Here is an 18,113-nt window from a genome sequence, read left to right as displayed (position 1 = left end):
TGGTTGGTTATGTATTCATGACTGGGCTTTTATGGTAGGTTGCAAGTTGCTTCTCTCCTCTTTGATGGTGGAAGTAATCAAGTAGATTGGTGTTCCACCGTATCAGATTATGCCTTCAGTCTGGAAGGTGGTTCACTCAATCGAGTTTCTCTGTGGGAAGCATAACATGTCTTTTACTTTAGGTTACTTGAAAAGCTGCTATCTTTTGAAGACCCATAGCCCTAGTAGGGTTAACTTCAAGGCTAGGCCTTCGACTACTCCTCTTTTCAGCAACTTGGACAGTAGGGCTGACAAAAACTGGGCTGCTGGTTATATGTTTATCAGGACCAATTCTGTCGGGCATGACCTGGCATATCTCAATTATGATGCTTACGTTGCTGGTATGTTCCCTGTTATTTTTGTTTACCCTGCACATGTTTCGTTAGTAAAAGGAAAGCATGAAATATTTAACAGAGTGTACCTTCACTACTACAAATCACGTCAATTGAAGACAGTTTCTCCTTGATGCCTTAATAAGCGTCGAAGCCCAATGTTAGGCGGGATTTAGTTTTAGGGAAAAAACGACGTCGTTTGGATCAAGTATATCCCCCTTTCTAATAACCTTTAAACCAATTCTAATTTCTTAGGAAAAATTACAAATAACCACCACGTATTTTCGGGGTTTTACAAATTACCACCACGTATTTGCATTTTTATAAATAACCCCCAAAATTTAATGTATATTCCCGAATTACCACCGTATTTTTATCCCGAGCATCATTTTTCTTATTTCCCGAATTAATAAGTGACGACTTATGTAAAATACCAAGACTACCCTCAGTTAATCACACAAACACACCCTACCCAAATAACACAACACTTTCCCAATTCAATCAATTTTCCTAAATCCCTAATTTTTTCCAAATCCTAAGTTCCCTAATCCCTAATCCTTTAATCCCCAGTTCAATCGATCAATTTATCTAGTGAAGAAGCTAAGAAAAAAGGAGTGCAATCTTGGTATTAGTTCAATTCTCCTTTTCTTCATTCCTCGGGAACCAAAGTCTTTTGCTTATCAGTGGCCTTGTTTCTAAGATGTACATCCAAATCAACAATTGACATTTTTCTACTAATCTTTAATTTGAAATGAACACCAGGTTGTCTTTTCAGAACTTCCTTTCTATCTACATCTATCCGATGCGATGACGCCTGCCCTTGAAAGCATGAATGATTTGTGGAAACGCCTCTTGCAAAGACACATGTTTCCCGTCTTTTTTCTTGCAGACAATGGTGGGCAAATTCAACCAAGACCGCACTCTTTTTTTCATAGCTTCTTCACTAGATAAATTGATCGATTGAACTGGGGATTAAAGGATTAGGGATTTGGAAAAAATTAGGGATCTAGGGAAATTGATTGAATTGGGAAAATATTGTGTTATTTGGGTAGGGTGTGTTTGTGTGATCAATTAAGGGTAGTCTTGGTATTTTACGTAAATCGTCACTTATTAAGTCGGGAAATAAGAAAAACGATGCTCGGGATAAAAATTCGGTGGTGATTCGGGAATATACATTAAATTTTGGGGGTTATTTGTAAAAATGTAAATACGTGGTGGTAATTTGTAAAAAAGCGCAAATACGCGGTGGTTATTTGTAATTTTTCCAATTTCTTAACCGCCTTTCTCAGAAAATTCGTCTCTCCCTCTCCCTTGCCCTATCTCCTCTATATCCTGTACATCTCTCCAAGAAAATGGAAATCTCCATTATTCTTTCTGAATTCTCCTTTTTAGTTCAAGATTTTGTGCATTCCTCGTCTCATGTAAGTTCGCTGTTTTAAACTTTATTTTTTTTTTCTATATTCCGTATTTATTAAATTTGTGCATGAGTTAGGTGTAATTTGCATTTTTAATGTTAAAAATTCCGATTACTTGATTCATTGTGTATTGTGGTCGAAGACTTCATTTGTTGCTCTTTTTTAATTGATTCAAGATGATAATAATTTTTGTATGGAGCTACAGCGAAATTTTCAGCAAAAATGAGGCTACGATATATTTTTTGTGTATGAATGATCTATATTTTTCCGATTTTTCCAGGTTAAGGAAAGGCTACCTTTTATTTTCGATCTTGATATGTTAATGTTCTTTTGTATATCTATTTTTGTTTTATACAGAACTTATTTTCCTATCAATTTTTTTGAATTAGATGTTCCTCGATCTAATTGAATTAATTATTCCGTCTATTTTAGCAGCGAAGATTTCGATTTCGGTTGGCAGAGTTTCTAACGGCATAAGGTTGTATCTATATTTCTAATTCAACTCCTTTTGTTCATTCTTACCATTATATGTTATATTTGCTATATTTGGTCATCGCAGCAGTTTGTCTTTTTTTTTCTTTTTTTTTTTTATGGTGTTATGCCTATCTATAACTCCGCCTGTGAGTGTTTTCGGGCATTCACTGCAGGTCCCAAGCCCGGATAAAGGAGGAGGGTTGCGGTAGGTATGTGGCAGCCAGCATAAAAACTTAGGCACATTTTATGGACATGAATCGGAATTTGAACACCCATGGACGGTTCGAAAGGATGATTCATGTCAGCCGACCCCAAATCATTTTGGGATTAAGGCTCTGATGTTGTTGTTGGTGTTATGCCTATCTATCCCTTTTATTTAAGTTTGATCTTAGTTGTTTTCTAATGTAAATTAGCTCCCTTGATCTATCCCGTAATTTTGCTTTTGGGTTAGAATTTAGATGTGAATGTATCAATCAGTGCCTTACGCTCGTAGTCAAAATCATTCAGGTTGAAATGAGTGAACTAAAGTAATTATAGGTTAGGAAGATCTATTGAAATATGAAGTTATTTTCCCAGATACCTTTTTGTTGTAGATTTACATGTTTCTTATATGGATTTGACAAAACAAGTTCTTAAAACTCCCAAAATTATCAGATAAACTGAAAAAAAATATAGTTTTGATGCTTTTGGACAAGCAAGACAAGCCAAATGAATTTTATGCCTCAAAGTAGCTAACATGGATGGTTTGTGTGTGTGCGCGCGTGCGTGTGTGTGCGCGCGCGTGCGTGTGTGTGTGTGTGCGCGCGCGCGTGCATGTGTGGGTTGATATTGCTGTTGTTATTCATCGTCTGCTGTTGTTGTTTGTTGTCTCCTGCTTCCTATTGCTGTTGACTGTTACTATTTGTGCCTGCTATTGATGTTGTTGCTGTGTTCATGCTGTTGTTGTTATTGACGCTGCTGCTGCTGCTCTGTTGATGCTGTTACTGCCTACTGTTGTTGTTGTAATGTGCTGCTAGTGCTGTCTTGCTGTCGTGCTGCTGTTGCTGCTGTCTGCTACTACTTTTTTTGGGGTGTTTTCATATTAGTTATACATTCTGGATAGGTCTTTTGCAGACCTTAATCGTTTCACATAGGCAGGCCTGGCTGGTGAGCTTCTCTCCAATTATGCAATCTATGTACAATCACTCTATTCTCTCTTTTGCCCTTCCAAATTAATCATCTTGTTTACCATCAATGTTAAAGAAACCTTGAAGATTTTCATCTGTCCATGGATTATACAATTTCAGGTTTGTCTCTCTCCCTCTCCACTATGATTCCTAGTTTCGAAGCTGCCTCATTGTCCATACTTTGCAAAATTCAATACTATTTTTTGTGATTCCATCATGCGATTCTATTTTGTTCTTCATTTACTCGTATTTAGTTAGCTAATTGAATTTCTGGCCAAGGAGATTAGTGTTTTCTTCGAAATTAATGTTGGATTGATCTCATATAGTTTGTTACACGTATTACCATAAGACCTATATTTTGTTATATTCAGATTTTAAAGATCTCGCCATTTTTTTCTAATAAGGTAATTTATGTGTTTGTGTTTTTTCAACTTCATTTCAGGTAGTGAAACTATAGCAGTCCAAATCAAGGGTTGAGTTGTATGCATTACACAAGGTACGACATCAACTATGTGAAAATAAATTTCTCTTTACTACAATATAGAGGTAAATCTTATCTTTTCATTTTTTTTGGGCTGTCATTTGGAATTTTATTCTCTCTTTGAAAATTTGATTCCTATGTCAAAATTGCTGGTTCCCTCGCTTAGATCTACAATTACCTGATTTTTCTTCTTACAAGTTACGATTAGAATAGCGTTTTCTCAAATATTCCACTTAAGCATCCGAACCTATTGTTGAACGTCTAGGATCAAATATTTCCTCTCCTTCAAATCCATTTATCTAAACACTACAGTGTGAAGTGCTGCGTTATGTACCCATTTTGGATTTGTATGCCAAAAAAATGAATTCAATGGAATGATCTCTTTATATTACACATGTTTACTTTTTATTACAGCCCACTTTTGCTTATTAGGTGTGTTACTTGTTTTCACTCACAATTTGATTCCCATGATCTTGTTATACTTTTAAACCCTTTTGACGATGCCCGCCCATTTCCTTTCCTAAGTAAAAACAAATTGTCCTGAAAAGTGGCAAACATGATATACTCATATTGCTTTACTTATTTACAGTGCTCTCATTAACTAGTTTTTTATTAAGTTGCTTGTGCCTAGTTCCATTTTAAGCTCTAGTGTACGTTCTAAGGTGGCAAATTGCCACTGCCAAAAGGCAAAGGTGGCACATTGATGTATCATTTATGCACTATGCTTGAGCTTCACTTCATTCGTTATAATTATGGACTTACTCTGAAGAAGCTTTAGTGTATTTTTGTTGCTTATTTGTTTGCTCAACCTTCTTGTGCTCCTTTCTTTCAATGTATTGTTTTAAAATAAGAACACTTAAGCTTATACTTGATGAGATATTCATTCAAACAAGATTGTGGCTTGTCAGTCATTATAAATCAGTGACTAATATGAAAGCAGGAGCATGCTTCACAACTCTGGAGGGAATATTGAAATGTATGGTGTGCTAGACTCACTATGTTTAGGTGACGCCCAAATTAGTCAAAATTCAACAATGGTTTACTTGAAAATGTGCAATGTTCTAAATAATGTGCTCTAATATTCTTACTTCAGTTATCCTTTTTTTTATCTCTTGTAGATTGGTGTAGGTATGTGCATGGAAGGAATAGAGCACAATCCAGTTGTTTATGAGCTCATGTCTGAGATGACTATTATCTAGTTAATAATAATAGTATTTTTGGGCTAATCTTGGGTGCAACCAAGAGGAGATTTCCTACCATGGAAACTTGAAGATGGAGGATCATCCATTATGTTTTTAGCTCAAGAACACCACAAGGAAGGAGTCCTTGTGTTGTGCCCAATTTTTCCTTCCTAAATCAATGTAAGGAAAAATTCAATCTTTTTCGTTTTTGAGCCATCTTATAAACATGCATGTAACTAGATCACATAAGACACAAATTTAATGTAATTTTTATCATTAATTAGAAGAGTCTAATTAGGGTCTAGCACCTTCAAGTGGTATCAGAGCTCAGTCGTTGCATGCATGTTGATTTTTGACCATTTTATCGAGTTATAAGATGACTTTATAAAATCGTAATTTTTGTGTAAAAATTTGTTTGGCACGAATTTTTTTTTGCTTGTATACATTCAGACCTAAAAACGGTTTTGGTCAAATTTGGTTAATTATGGAATTTTATTGCTAATTAATAGATTTTTCCGTCTTAATATGCATAAAATTGGTTAATAGTTAACTAAAACCATTTGCATGTTAATTCTGGCCATGAAATTTTAATATATTCACTAGATTACTTAGAGTAAGAAAAAATTAGAAAATTAATTTGATTAAATTTTGCATGATTATTGATTTTTAATAGTTAAATATCAATAAAATGTGATTATATTGGTTAAAAATTGTTAAAATGTAATTTTTGGCATGAAAAATTTATCTATGGTTACTTGCATGTAGTATACATTGATGTAAACTTAGAAAATTAATTTGATTAATTTTTGCATCTTTATTGGTTTCTATGCGATAAAATCGATATTATGTAACAATAATTTTCTCAAATTTTAATCGAATTTTTTTTGTAAAATTTTTTACATTTTCATGTTCTGGAAACTGTTCCTGAATATTAAAAATTTTCATTTGATGATTTTTTCGATTTTTATGTTTAATTTCTAATTATATCGTAAAAGTTGCGAAAATCGTGTTTAAAATTGTGTATTTGATACAAAATAAATTTTTAGACAAAATTTTTGAAATTTTGAGTTTCTGGAAATGTTCCGGTAAAAAATTTTTAGTTTTACAATTTTCATAATTTTGTTTATTTATTTGGATTTATTTCATAAAAGTTATGATTAAATAAGTTTTACTTGGCAATTTTTCATAAAAGGTTATGAAATCATCAAGAAATTAGTGAAGACTAATTTTTAAGCCTTAAAACAGGTTGGGATGTTATCTTGTGCTTAAATTTGATTTAACTACTAATTTGAGATTTTTAATGGTTAAAAATCGCTTAATTAACCAAAATTACGAGCTTAATATCAAACCGATGGTTTTTAGGGCAATTTGGCATTTTAGGGCATGTTTAAGTATGATTTATATTCTGCATATTTTAGATGAATGTCATTTAATTTTATGTAATTTATTAATGTAATTTGTCTAGTATGGCCTTAGTTAGAAATCGGTATTTCCCCTAATATAAGGGAATACCGATTTGGTTTGTAATTATTTGCGATCTCGTATCGCTGTTTTGTAATATTAATAGATTTATTTTATTTTTATTTTACAAATGTATAATAGGAATTGTTATGTAATTCTTTTTATACTTATAATTAATTGTTACGAAGACCGGCGAAATCTTAAAGATGGAGTCTTTCCGAAAGGAGTTCCAATGAAGACCGTAGTTTCCAAAAGACCAAGCTATATTGGAAGGTGTTCCAACGAAGTTCAAGGGACCAAGGAGTTGGTTTCCGAAGTTGTAATAGTTAAGTAGATTAACTAGATTAGGAGGCCATACTAGTAATTATCTTTTACATGTATTTTATTTAATGCATTCATGCCAAATTGCCATTACATGCATTTTATTCGTTTTTACGACTGTTGTCAATTAAAGTTATCGAGAATTCGCCAATTTAGTTCACTTAAAGGGAATTGATAATAAATTGACAAGATCTCTCACATTGTTTAAATATTGAGGCTAGCCCTTCCAATTAGTAACACCTATGAATCCCTTTTTCATTAGGGGGTAGGTACGGCTCACCGTGGTGTTCCCTTTTTACATCGGGTAAGTAGGGTAATAAATGTTATTACACGTAAAAGTTGGTTGGACTTAACGGAATTGCAAGATTGGTATGTCTGGCGTAACTGGGCCCAGTTTTGTGTTCCGGGGCTAGGAGACGGATTTACTAGAAATTTGTCGACCGAGAGTTCTAAATATAGAATCAGTCAAAGGGTTGACTCACCGAATTTATTTAGATCTCGTATGTTTGGCGTCACCGGCTAAGGTTTATTTAGAGACGGATCTCGGGATCATTTATATAATTTAGGTGAGAGATCATTATATAAATGTGTATTCAAACTTGATAAAATTGTTTTTCAAGTATTTATTTACGATGAATGTTAAATTTCTCTATTACTCCGTTTTTTTACTATTTTATATCGCGCAATGGCTAATATTCAATTCGCTCCTCAATCTATAAAATCGATAATCTGTTATGCATGAAAAATAGTTTTCTAAGAGTATACGGACAATACGGTAACTTAAATTTTCGATTATTCAACCTTTCTTTGTTTTACCACCATAGCTAATGATAAAAATTTGCAATTCTTTTGATCCTCATATTGTCCGTTGTAAGGGTCTCTTATGAAGAGTATGAACGGGATATTACCTTAGTCAAAAGTGTGTTGATTTTGCAATATCATTTTATTTACAACAACTATGCTACAATCTTATTGCTCATAAGATAAATGTTTTCACATACTTAAATTGTTTGAGCATGTAAAAGGATTGGAACGAATTGGTAAATATGATTTGTTTGAAATCATGATTAACCAATTACCACATTCACTTCATAAAGTTTCTTAGAAGTGAGTGGGAGCTCTAAGAGGGATGTATATATCTTAATAGTTATGATTAGGATGAGGTTCAAGAAAGAATTTGGTTTGGTTAAAGAATTGGCGCAAAGCAAAGGTTAATGCTAAGCCATTGTGAATAGAAGCACCTAACCTTTGTGCAATGCCAATCCTTACCAAATTTGTTGTTTTTGAATATGTATGACATTAGTAGATATAATACCCCTAGTTTTTTGGAGAATAAGAAAGTTGGGTGTGTGACACCTAAAAGATTCCTTCTTCTCTAGATTTCTATATGATTGACATTAGTTATACTTGTACCACTTCATCAATATTTGATATCGATAGTGGTTATTATTATTGTTTTTGGTACATGGGATGATAATCGTGTGACGATTAGCCTTAAACTAATGTCAACCTTCTCATATGAAATGGAACTAGGGTAGTTGTCATTTCATTATGAGATACATAAACGTTGTTATGTACTTAATCTAGTTTTTGGATTTAATTGTACTTTAATAAAGGTTTTATGTAAGACACATAGGGTTTCACTCATGTGATATAAACAAATGTTCTGTCCTAATTTGCCATGATTTGATCAATGGCTATACCAATCCAATCATTGGTTATTCTTGACCTAAACTAGATAAATTTATATATCATATAGAATATCAAAGGCTCAAATTAAATTGGTGACCTCGATCAAATTTTAGTTCTGGATTGAAAACGCATTCACTTTGAATCATTTGATTATGAATCTTATGATATATGCGAATCTTGTATTCAAAGCAAGATGACTCGTGCCCTTTTGTTGAAAAGGAGATCGAGCATATGAGTTATTGACCCTAATTACATATTGATGTGTGTGTGGTCGAATAAAAATCTCAACCCGAGTAGGTTATAATCACTTCTTTTATTTTACCATCAATTTAGGTAGATACTGGTGTGTCTACTAAACGAGGTACAAAGAGAAAACATTGATGAGTTCAAAGAGTTTTAAAGTAAATGTGATAACCAATAAGATTATAATATCAAATATTCACGATCCGATCGTGGACAGAAATAACTAAGTAATGACTTTTGTTTTTCACCAAAAGAAAAGTGGTATAGTATCACAAATTAAATTTCCCTAATACACATTATTTGATAAGGTGTGGTTGGAAGGAGATATTGAACCTATACGATATGGTTTGATCTTTTTCTAGTTTTATTAAGCCACTTGATTTTTCAATTGGGGTATTTCTATTTTGTCTGCTAATTTCTTCTTCCCACTAAATCAAAGTACCATTTAAACAATCGCATTCACTCCGTATTAGATATGGAGAGGTAGAGTACCTAATTTGTAAGTTGTCCAAAATAAATCATGTGGTCATTTAACCTACATAATCATGAGAACAAAGTGTTTGTAGCTCATGATGCTGTCTTTGTAGAAAAAAGTCTATTTCTAAAAGACAGAGTGGGAGAAAATGTTGAAAGGCCACAAACTGAGCGTATAACGCAGGAAATTTCCTTCTGATCAGATTAAGTGTTTGTTTCTTCGGAATCTATGAGGTCAGGTTAAATTCATCACTCATCAGGGGTGATGATATAGTATTACTTTTAGAAAGTGACGAAACCTGTAACTTACAAGAGGATTGTTTCTTGTTTCAACTCTATGCAATGGCCTGAAGCCATCTTGATCCGAATTGGACTCCAAGTGTAATTGTCAGTAAATAAATTGGTATATTTACATGAAGAAGTTAAACCTCCTCAGTGTAATTGACTTGGATAAAACATAAAGATATTTACAAAGCTTGATTGGTGACAAAGGGTTTGCACCAGTTGCAATGCTTCGATGAATTCGGATTATATTGGCAATTGTTGCATTTCATAATTGTATGATTTGACAGTAGGATGACAAAACCATCTTCTTGAATTAGATTCTGGAAGAGGAAGTGTATTTGACACGTCTTGTGGGTTTTACAATCATAAGATTGTAGCTAACTTAAGAAGAAGTCTTAAGAGAGCATTATGGAGTTGGAATATGTGTTTGATCATGTTATAAAACATTTCTCGAGATGTCGAGGAATTATGTATATACATGAAGTTTAGTGGGAGTATGGTGGTATTATGAGTCTTTTATGTTGTTGACATATTAATAATTTGGAATGATGAAAAGACTTAGGAGAATATTAATACATCTTAAGTATCCGGATTTATAGAGATAAATAAAAAAGGGATATAGGCGTTTTATCAGGAGTTTTATATAGATGATATTCTTGAATGGTTCAAACAAGTTGAACTCATTAGAATTTATTCCAATTGCTTCCGTTGCGCGATCAATTTAATACGCTATGATGTATTATTGTCATAACAATTCATATGCTTTGAGTATTACGAGTTGTTATTAATCGAAGTTAAGTGAAGGTCACTTAATAGCTAGGTCGATTATCCTTTAGTACTTGAGAAGAACTAAGGATGTGAAGTTAAGTGTTTTAAATTTATTTGTTTTGTGTAAGGAGTTACACAAATGGTAGTTGAAGTTTGTGTAAATAGTTACACAAATACAACTTTTTTCAACACATAGGGATTGTACGGAATCCCGTACTGACTATGAGGAGTTGATCTGCTGGAAGAGTTCCAAACAGTTATACATTGCGGATTTTACAACGGAAATTGAGTACATTGTAACATTTGATGTTGGAAAAAGGAAGTGGCTTGGATTTGGCAGTAATGCAGGGACTAGAAGTAGTTCCTGCAACCGCATATCCTATCCTAACACACTGTGATGACAATGAGAGCTATATTTGAGGTAAGGGTGTCTTAGTCTAGAGTTAAATCTAGATATGTACTCAATTTTGTTACATGTAATATAACTCATGTAGAACAAAGGGAAATAGCAATTTGTTGGTTTAATCAGATGAGGTGTCATTGATTTTAAACCAGGTGTTGTTGAAGGCTAAACATGATAGTCATGTCATTTCAATGTGGTTGAAACATGGTAATTGAATTGATATAGATTATATGATATGTAATAATCTGATAGTGTATCAATTTTAAAAATATGATAATTGCATTTATCGTTTGAGTTTTTCTAAATTCTTATATATTCAGTACTTACTGGATATTATTTAATACTTTGCTAAATCCGAAAAGGTTATGGGACAACGTTGAACCTTTCAAGTGAACTGGATTAACATTGTATTTTGTCCCTAGTTGCTTAATGAGGTGACATCTCGGAGTGACTAGCTTGTAAGTCAATTGATGGTGTGTTCAACCACCATAGGGTCATAGAGATGACTGGTCGATTACATAGCCAGAATGTAGAGACATTTTGTCGGACAGTGACCATTTATAGAATCCTCATGTTGCCTGGTCGTGGCAAGGATTTCTATTTATTCCTTCGAGTCAATTCTTTAGACTGACGACTATTTGTCTAAGTTGGTACAGTTTTCCGATGGCTTTGGTTTTTGTTCTAGGTCGCACCGTAAAAGGAGGCCAATGGGCATCTACTGAGTCATTGTGATCTGATCGAATGAAGAAAATAGGTCAACAGGATTGTCCATCCATGTCATTTTATATCTCAAAGACACTCGAGGAGAGGTGACTGGAAATGCGTGGCCACGCTCGAATGAGATCTATAGTAGATTATCCGGTCAGAGAGTCATTCTCCTGATCGAGAAAACCACTTAATGATATGATCACGTGCAAGAACGACCTGAAAGACATCTTGCATTGAGTGGGAGATATTTTGGGACAAGAGAATTGGTAGCGAACACTTGTGTCGGACAAGTGGGAGATTGTTGGAGTGAGTGTCGTTCATAATAGTGCGTTTACATACTAAATCTCGTTCAAGGAATATCAAGGATTTATAATATATATATTTATCAGCTGGTCAACGTTAATCGGTAATAATTGGCTTACTAGAGTTTAACACTACTGTCGTATGACGGCGGTGATCAGCTGATCCCTTTAGGTCACACCTATAGGATGATGCCCAAATGGATAGACTAATTATTTATATAAGATATAGTATAATTAGTATCTTGTATATATTGACTTTTATTAAGTCAAGTGAATTTATTTTTGATGACAAGTTACGAACTCGGGCCAAGAAGATTTATTATTTAATTATACGATAATTAATTAATAAATATTAATTAGAATTTATTAATTAATAGTTAATTAATTAATTTTATACGGTATATGTATATGTTTTGAGGCAGAAGTAATTAGCTATTTAATTTTACAAGAGGTTGTAAAATTAGCTAATAAAGGTCCATAAGACACATTTTATATTGATAGAATGGTGTAATAATTACTTAATAGTTAAGTGATTATTAGTTGTTAATTTGTATTCCTTAAATGTTAAATAATCAAATTAATATTTAATTATATAAGATAATTAAATATAAGACTTATAAGCATTTGTGGGACAAATATTGAAAATCGAAATGGACCAATTTTTACTCAAGTGGGCCGTTTTTAATATGGACACTACATGTGTCAAGTTTGTTGACACATAACTCTAGTGTTGTCCCCTTGACTTGCCTATATATATCCCTCTCATTAGACATTATAAGAGTTGTTTTTTTAGACAAGGGGTCTTATTTTTCTTCATTCTTTCTCATCAAAAGTTGATCAAAATGTTGATCATCCAACAAATAAATTCACAAATAATATTATATATCAAATATTATTAGAGTAATAATATTTGTAATAATAATATACAAGATTTAATACTACTATTATCTAGTTAATAATAATAGTATTTTTGGGCTAATCTTGGGTGTAACCAAGAGAAGGTTTCCTACCATGGAAACTTGAAGATGGAGGATCATCCATTATGTTTTTAGCTCAAGAACGACACAAGGACTTCCTTGTGTTGTGCCCAATTTTTCCTTCCTAAATCAATGTAAGGAAAAATTTAATCTTTTTCGTTTTTAAGCCATCTTATAAACATGCATGTAACTAGATCACATAACACACAAAATTAGTGTAATTTTTGTCACTAATTAGAAGAGTCTAATTAGGGGTCTAGCACCTTCAAGTTTAAGCATTGGTACATGCATGTGGTTATGAGAAAAAGTATGTTTGAATGTATTTGGGAGGCGTAATTATAATTAACATGTGAAGTATTACGGAAAATGCGTGGAATTGTGAAGAATGTAATTTGGTTGATTCTCGAAATTTTACTCTTGATTGCTTTGGCTGCCATTTACTGTTTGTTTAATATTTTTGCACGAAACTTTTATGTATGATAGCCTTGTGAGTTAGCTTTCATATGCCGCTGGTTTCATGCTTAAATAATATACGGTTTAGGAGGAATAAATATTTTAGTGAACAGTGGTCAGAATATTCCTGTAGAATTATGTTTTCGTCCTATGTTTTTGTAAAAATTGTTATTTAAACTTATTGTTTAGGTATGATTCCAAATCCACTGTTTAAAAGATTCGTATATATTTTTAAATTGATAAGCCACATTACAAGATAATATTTTGACATTTAATAGTGATTTTTACAAGTTGACCTAAATTTTTAACAAGTTGCTGTTAAATTTTTTTTTCCGACCAAATAAGTTGTAAAATTCATTATAAATTGACCTTATGAGCTTTGGAAGTAATTCTTTCTTTTATGAATTGTTAACTCTCTATATTTTTCTAAAAAGTATAAGTTTTCAAGAAGTAATTATATTATTATTTAGGGTTTTTTTCTCTTGTACCCCTGTGGTTTGCACTTTTCCAAGCTGTACCCTTGCATTTCAGAAACTACTAATTGCACCCCTAACCTTCATTATTAATTCCCAACAGTGATGTAAATAATTAAAACCGTCAACTTAGATGTTAAGTGCCAGCATGGCACGACTTATTATCCAAGATGGCAGTGACTAAGCAATGACATGGAATCCAACATGTCAAACACTAATTAAACCCTGAATACCTTTCTCGCCCCTCATTTTTCTTTCTTTATTTCAAAACTCATCAAACTTTTAACCTTCCTCTCTCCTCTGTTCATCTTCAACCACAAGGGACGAGTGTCCCATCAATCTCATCAACCTATCAGTTTCCTCAATCTCATCAGCGTATAAGTCTTTGCTCCTTATTTGTTCTTCAAAACTCATCTGGTATGTCACTTATCTTCTATTAATGACGAGTTCCATGTCTTTGTATTTTATGTTTGAAAATCAATGAATATGGAATTGTTTTTAGTATTCTTGCACGTGTTTTTTGATGTATTTGTTGTTGATTGCATTTATTTTATGGGTACTTAGATTTTGCAATTAAGGTTTAGGGTTTTCTTCATCCGTCTTGTAAAGATCATTACTTTTGCTTCAAAAAATAGGGCTTTTTCATGGATCATTTTCTTGAGTATATTTTATTTGATTTTGTTAATAAATTTCTGCAGAATGGAGATGTTTAAGTTGAAAATGAATTTCATGGGGGTATTCTGTGTATGTTAATATTGAGGATACGGATAGATGTCTGCTTATTGATGTCATCAATGATTTATATGATGAGGCTTTGAAGTCTAAGGTCCCTCTTCCTAGACATCCTACTCTTGCATACATTTTTAAAATGAAATCCATAGAGTTGTTGGATGACAAAGGTCTTTTAGAGATGTTCAGTAGGTTTGAAGGGAATAAGGAGATTGATATTTGGATTGGATGTGGTTTAAAGCCTAGTCATGTTCTGACTATGACAAGGCAACTTAGGGCAAGCCAACAAGGTGACAGTGTAACTGAAGTTGTAACTGGAGTTGTACCTGTTGAAAAGCCAAGGAACAAATTAGAAGTCAGGAGAAAGAATGTGGTTAAGGTTGTTGAAAATCCTAATACTTCCTCTGTTTCTACAAGAAAGAATGCAAGGCTTAGCCAAGAAGTGGCTATATCACCAAGGAGGAGTGGTGATTTGATAAACCATGTCACCATTGAAGCTACATCACCAAGCTCCAGCCTTGTTATCATACCAAGCTCAAGCATTAGAAAGAGTCCTAGGTTCACCCAAACTATCCAAACTACCCAAACTTCCCAGACTACTCAAAAATCATCCTCTGTAACACAAACTGAACCAGCAAGATTCAAATTGTCCAAGTCAACTGCCAAATTGAAAGGTGTTTTTGTGCCCAACGTAAAAACAATTGCTCAAACACAAGGTAATTCAAACACCATGACAATGACAAGAAGAAGAAGGATTGAATATGGTGAGCATCAGGGTAATGGAGATGATTCAGACACAGATGGTTCTTACATTCGATCTGATACTGACACTTTGCATGATGAGGAAGGGTGTACTGATTTGGAAGATGAGGATACCACAATTATTTCCACTCTTGATAGAATTGATGATGGATATGATCCATACAAAACTACTGAGTGGTCAGTTGATGAAGAGGGTTTGTATGCAAAGATGCTTGAAAATGGAGAAATGTATGATGAGAAGGAATTTGGGACAATTAAGCTCAGGCCATGGATGTTGTTCATGGATAAAGACCATTTCAAAGACACTCTTAAGGACTTTTGCATTCAAGAGGGATTTCACATAATAGTGGTCAAGGCTGATAAGTATATATACACAGCTGAATGTGCTTATGTTGGGTGTGACTGGAGAATCCATGCAAGTGTCTTAATTGATGGAACCACATGGGCTATAAAATCCATCAGAAATCCAGATCATGGCTGTGTAGGTGTAGAGAGCCATAACCCACTGACAAAATGTGAATGGGTGGCCAAAAAAATGCTTGAAGATATAAGAGCAAATCCAGAAATGTCAGGTGAGGAAATTCAAAAAAAATTGATGGAAAATTATGGGCTTAACATGAAGACCTCTACCTTGTACAGAATGAGAGAAAGAGCCTTAAGGTTGATTGATGGAGGGCATGATGAATCTTATGGTTTATTGCCAACTTATATGGAAATGATAAAGGAGACAAATCCTGGTTCTTATGCCATATGTGCATGGAAAGTTATGGATACCCCCTGAGAAGCCTCTACAGTTTAAGAGCTTGTTTGTATCATTCTATGCTCAGTTTAGGGGACTAATTGAAGGGTGTAGGAGTTTAATATGAGTGGATGGAACACATTTAAAGGGAAATCATGGTGGTGTGCTGCTGTCTGCCATTGCAGTGGACGAAAATAATGAAATTTTCCCAGTGGTTGTTGGTGTGGTTAAGGCTGAGAACAAGGAGAGTTGGTCTCAATTTTTTTACCACCTTAAACAAGTTCTTTCTAAAAGTGGGAGAGAGGATTGGGCCATCATCTCAGACAGGCAGAAGGGGATTGAGCTAGCTTTGGACCAAATATGGCCTTTATCATACAGAAGGTTTTGTGCAAGACACTTGTGCAAAAACTTCAAAAAAGATTATCCTGGGATACTTATGCACAAACTCTTTTGGAAAATTGTTAATGCGTATTCGGAGTTTGTTTTCAAAAAGGCACTTGATTCCTTGGTTCAACATGGAGGACTTGGTTGTGGCAGATGGTTTATGGACCTAGGCAATCAAGAACAATGGGATAGGTATAGGTTTGATCCAAGAGTGTCAAATGATGAAAACGCCTCAAATTTTGTTGAAAGTTTCAACAGCACCTTGGGAGTGCATAGGAATAAGCCTGTACTCAGTCTCCTTGAAGGTAATAAACACACCAATGCTTTTTAGTTAAATAATACTAACTTTTTTGTTTCTAATTTTCCCTGAATTAATGCTTAAATCTTCTTGTCCAAACATTTCAGGTGTAAGAAGATTGTCTATGGTGAGATATGCAACAAGACAACATGTGGCTGAATCATGGCCTGATGATGGAATCTGTCCTAACATCAGGGAAAGACTGAGAGTCCTTAAAAAGGATTCAAGGATGTGTGAAGCCTTTGCATCCTCTGCCAAAGCTGAATATGAGGTGCGTGATGGGAGGACTTACTTTCCTGTGTCACTAACCAATAGAACCTGCAATTGTGGTCAGTGGCAGATCACTGGAATCCCATGCAATCATGGGATCCGTGCCATTATAACTGCCAATAGTGATCAAGAGGCATATGTGAGTGACTGGTTCACAGTTCCTAAGTATAAGGTTGCTTATGGTTTATCCATACTACCTATACATGATTCTGAGCAGTGTCTAACATTATATTGCCCAACTTTAGAACCTCCAACAATCAAGAGGTCTATTGGTAGACCCTCCAGAAATAGGAGAAGGGAACCAGGTGAACAAAGAAAGGGGAAGAGGTCAATCACAGTGAAGTGCAAGAAGTGTCAATGTTTTGGTCATAACTCAAGAACATGTAAAGGAGGTCTGACTGCCAAAGAAAAGCAACAAATGAAGGGAAAGACAAGGAGCAGCCAAGTGATTGAGATAAGGGAAGGAAGCCAGAGCCAAACTCATGTTGGAACCTCTGATGATGCAACAAAGGGCAAAAAGAGGAAGACCACAACTACAGCTAAGTAGTTAATGAAGAAGCATTCATCTTTTTTTTTGGGATTAAATGAAAGCTTAAATGCATTGGTTTTATTTTGTCATATATGGTGTTAATTGTCAAATGATGATAGGCAGTTTTTTGTAGAACTATGGTGTCAGCCATATGTAAACAGTGCATCAGGATGATGCAAAACTATGGTGTTAATTTCAAAACTATGGTGTTAATTTCCAAATGCTTTGAAATGTTTCTGCAAAACTATGGAGTTAATTTCAAGACTATGGAAGAAACAATACAACTTCTTAATCAATATCTTGCATTATTTTTCATTACATTTCATGATTTTTGCCATTACATCTTAATGACCATAACTACTACAACAAAGATAAAAAGCAAAGCATTAAACATGGTAATAAACTTCATAAAGGTAGCTAATTCTTCCAACTTCATCTTCAACCCCATAATCCCAGATTTAATTACCTTCTCATTCTTCATCTTTAAGCCCAAACATTCTTCATCTTCATAAACATTACTCCTTTCAAAACCTTTAGTCATAATAACATGTTCATCACCTAACCACGCAACAAAATTGTTGAATTCTAGACATTTGAAATAGGCTTTTCGGGGATTAGATGTTGAACCCGAAATCTTCAATACCGAATTCTTTCCACATATATTGCAGGCTTGGTATCGAAATTCGAGCCCTTGGATGGGGTTGTTCCTTCTCCAATTGTTAGATGAACTAGACATGTATGTTAGAATAGAAAG

The 18,113-nt window shown here is 34.0% G+C and overlaps 1 long non-coding RNA gene across 8 annotated transcripts; it reads left to right on the top strand.

Annotated features, from left to right (window-relative positions):
- Window positions 1-1,657: 1,657 nt before the first annotated feature.
- Window positions 1,658-7,006, top strand: LOC141623727 (uncharacterized). 8 transcript variants are annotated; one of them, XR_012533553.1, is made up of 5 exons: window positions 1,658-1,792; window positions 2,222-2,264; window positions 3,363-3,546; window positions 3,869-3,922; window positions 5,026-7,006. It is a non-coding gene; the product is annotated as an uncharacterized LOC141623727 (long non-coding RNA). The 8 variants fall into 8 exon arrangements; XR_012533551.1 differs by having other exon boundaries at window positions 3,277-3,546; XR_012533548.1 differs by having other exon boundaries at window positions 2,434-3,546.
- Window positions 7,007-18,113: the final 11,107 nt, after the last annotated feature.

Source organism: Silene latifolia, chromosome X, assembly GCF_048544455.1.
Source record: "Silene latifolia isolate original U9 population chromosome X, ASM4854445v1, whole genome shotgun sequence".
In the NCBI taxonomy this organism is placed as follows: domain Eukaryota; kingdom Viridiplantae; phylum Streptophyta; class Magnoliopsida; order Caryophyllales; family Caryophyllaceae; genus Silene; species Silene latifolia.
Note: the sequence above shows the minus strand (reverse complement) of the source record. Positions and strands in the feature narration are given on the sequence as shown.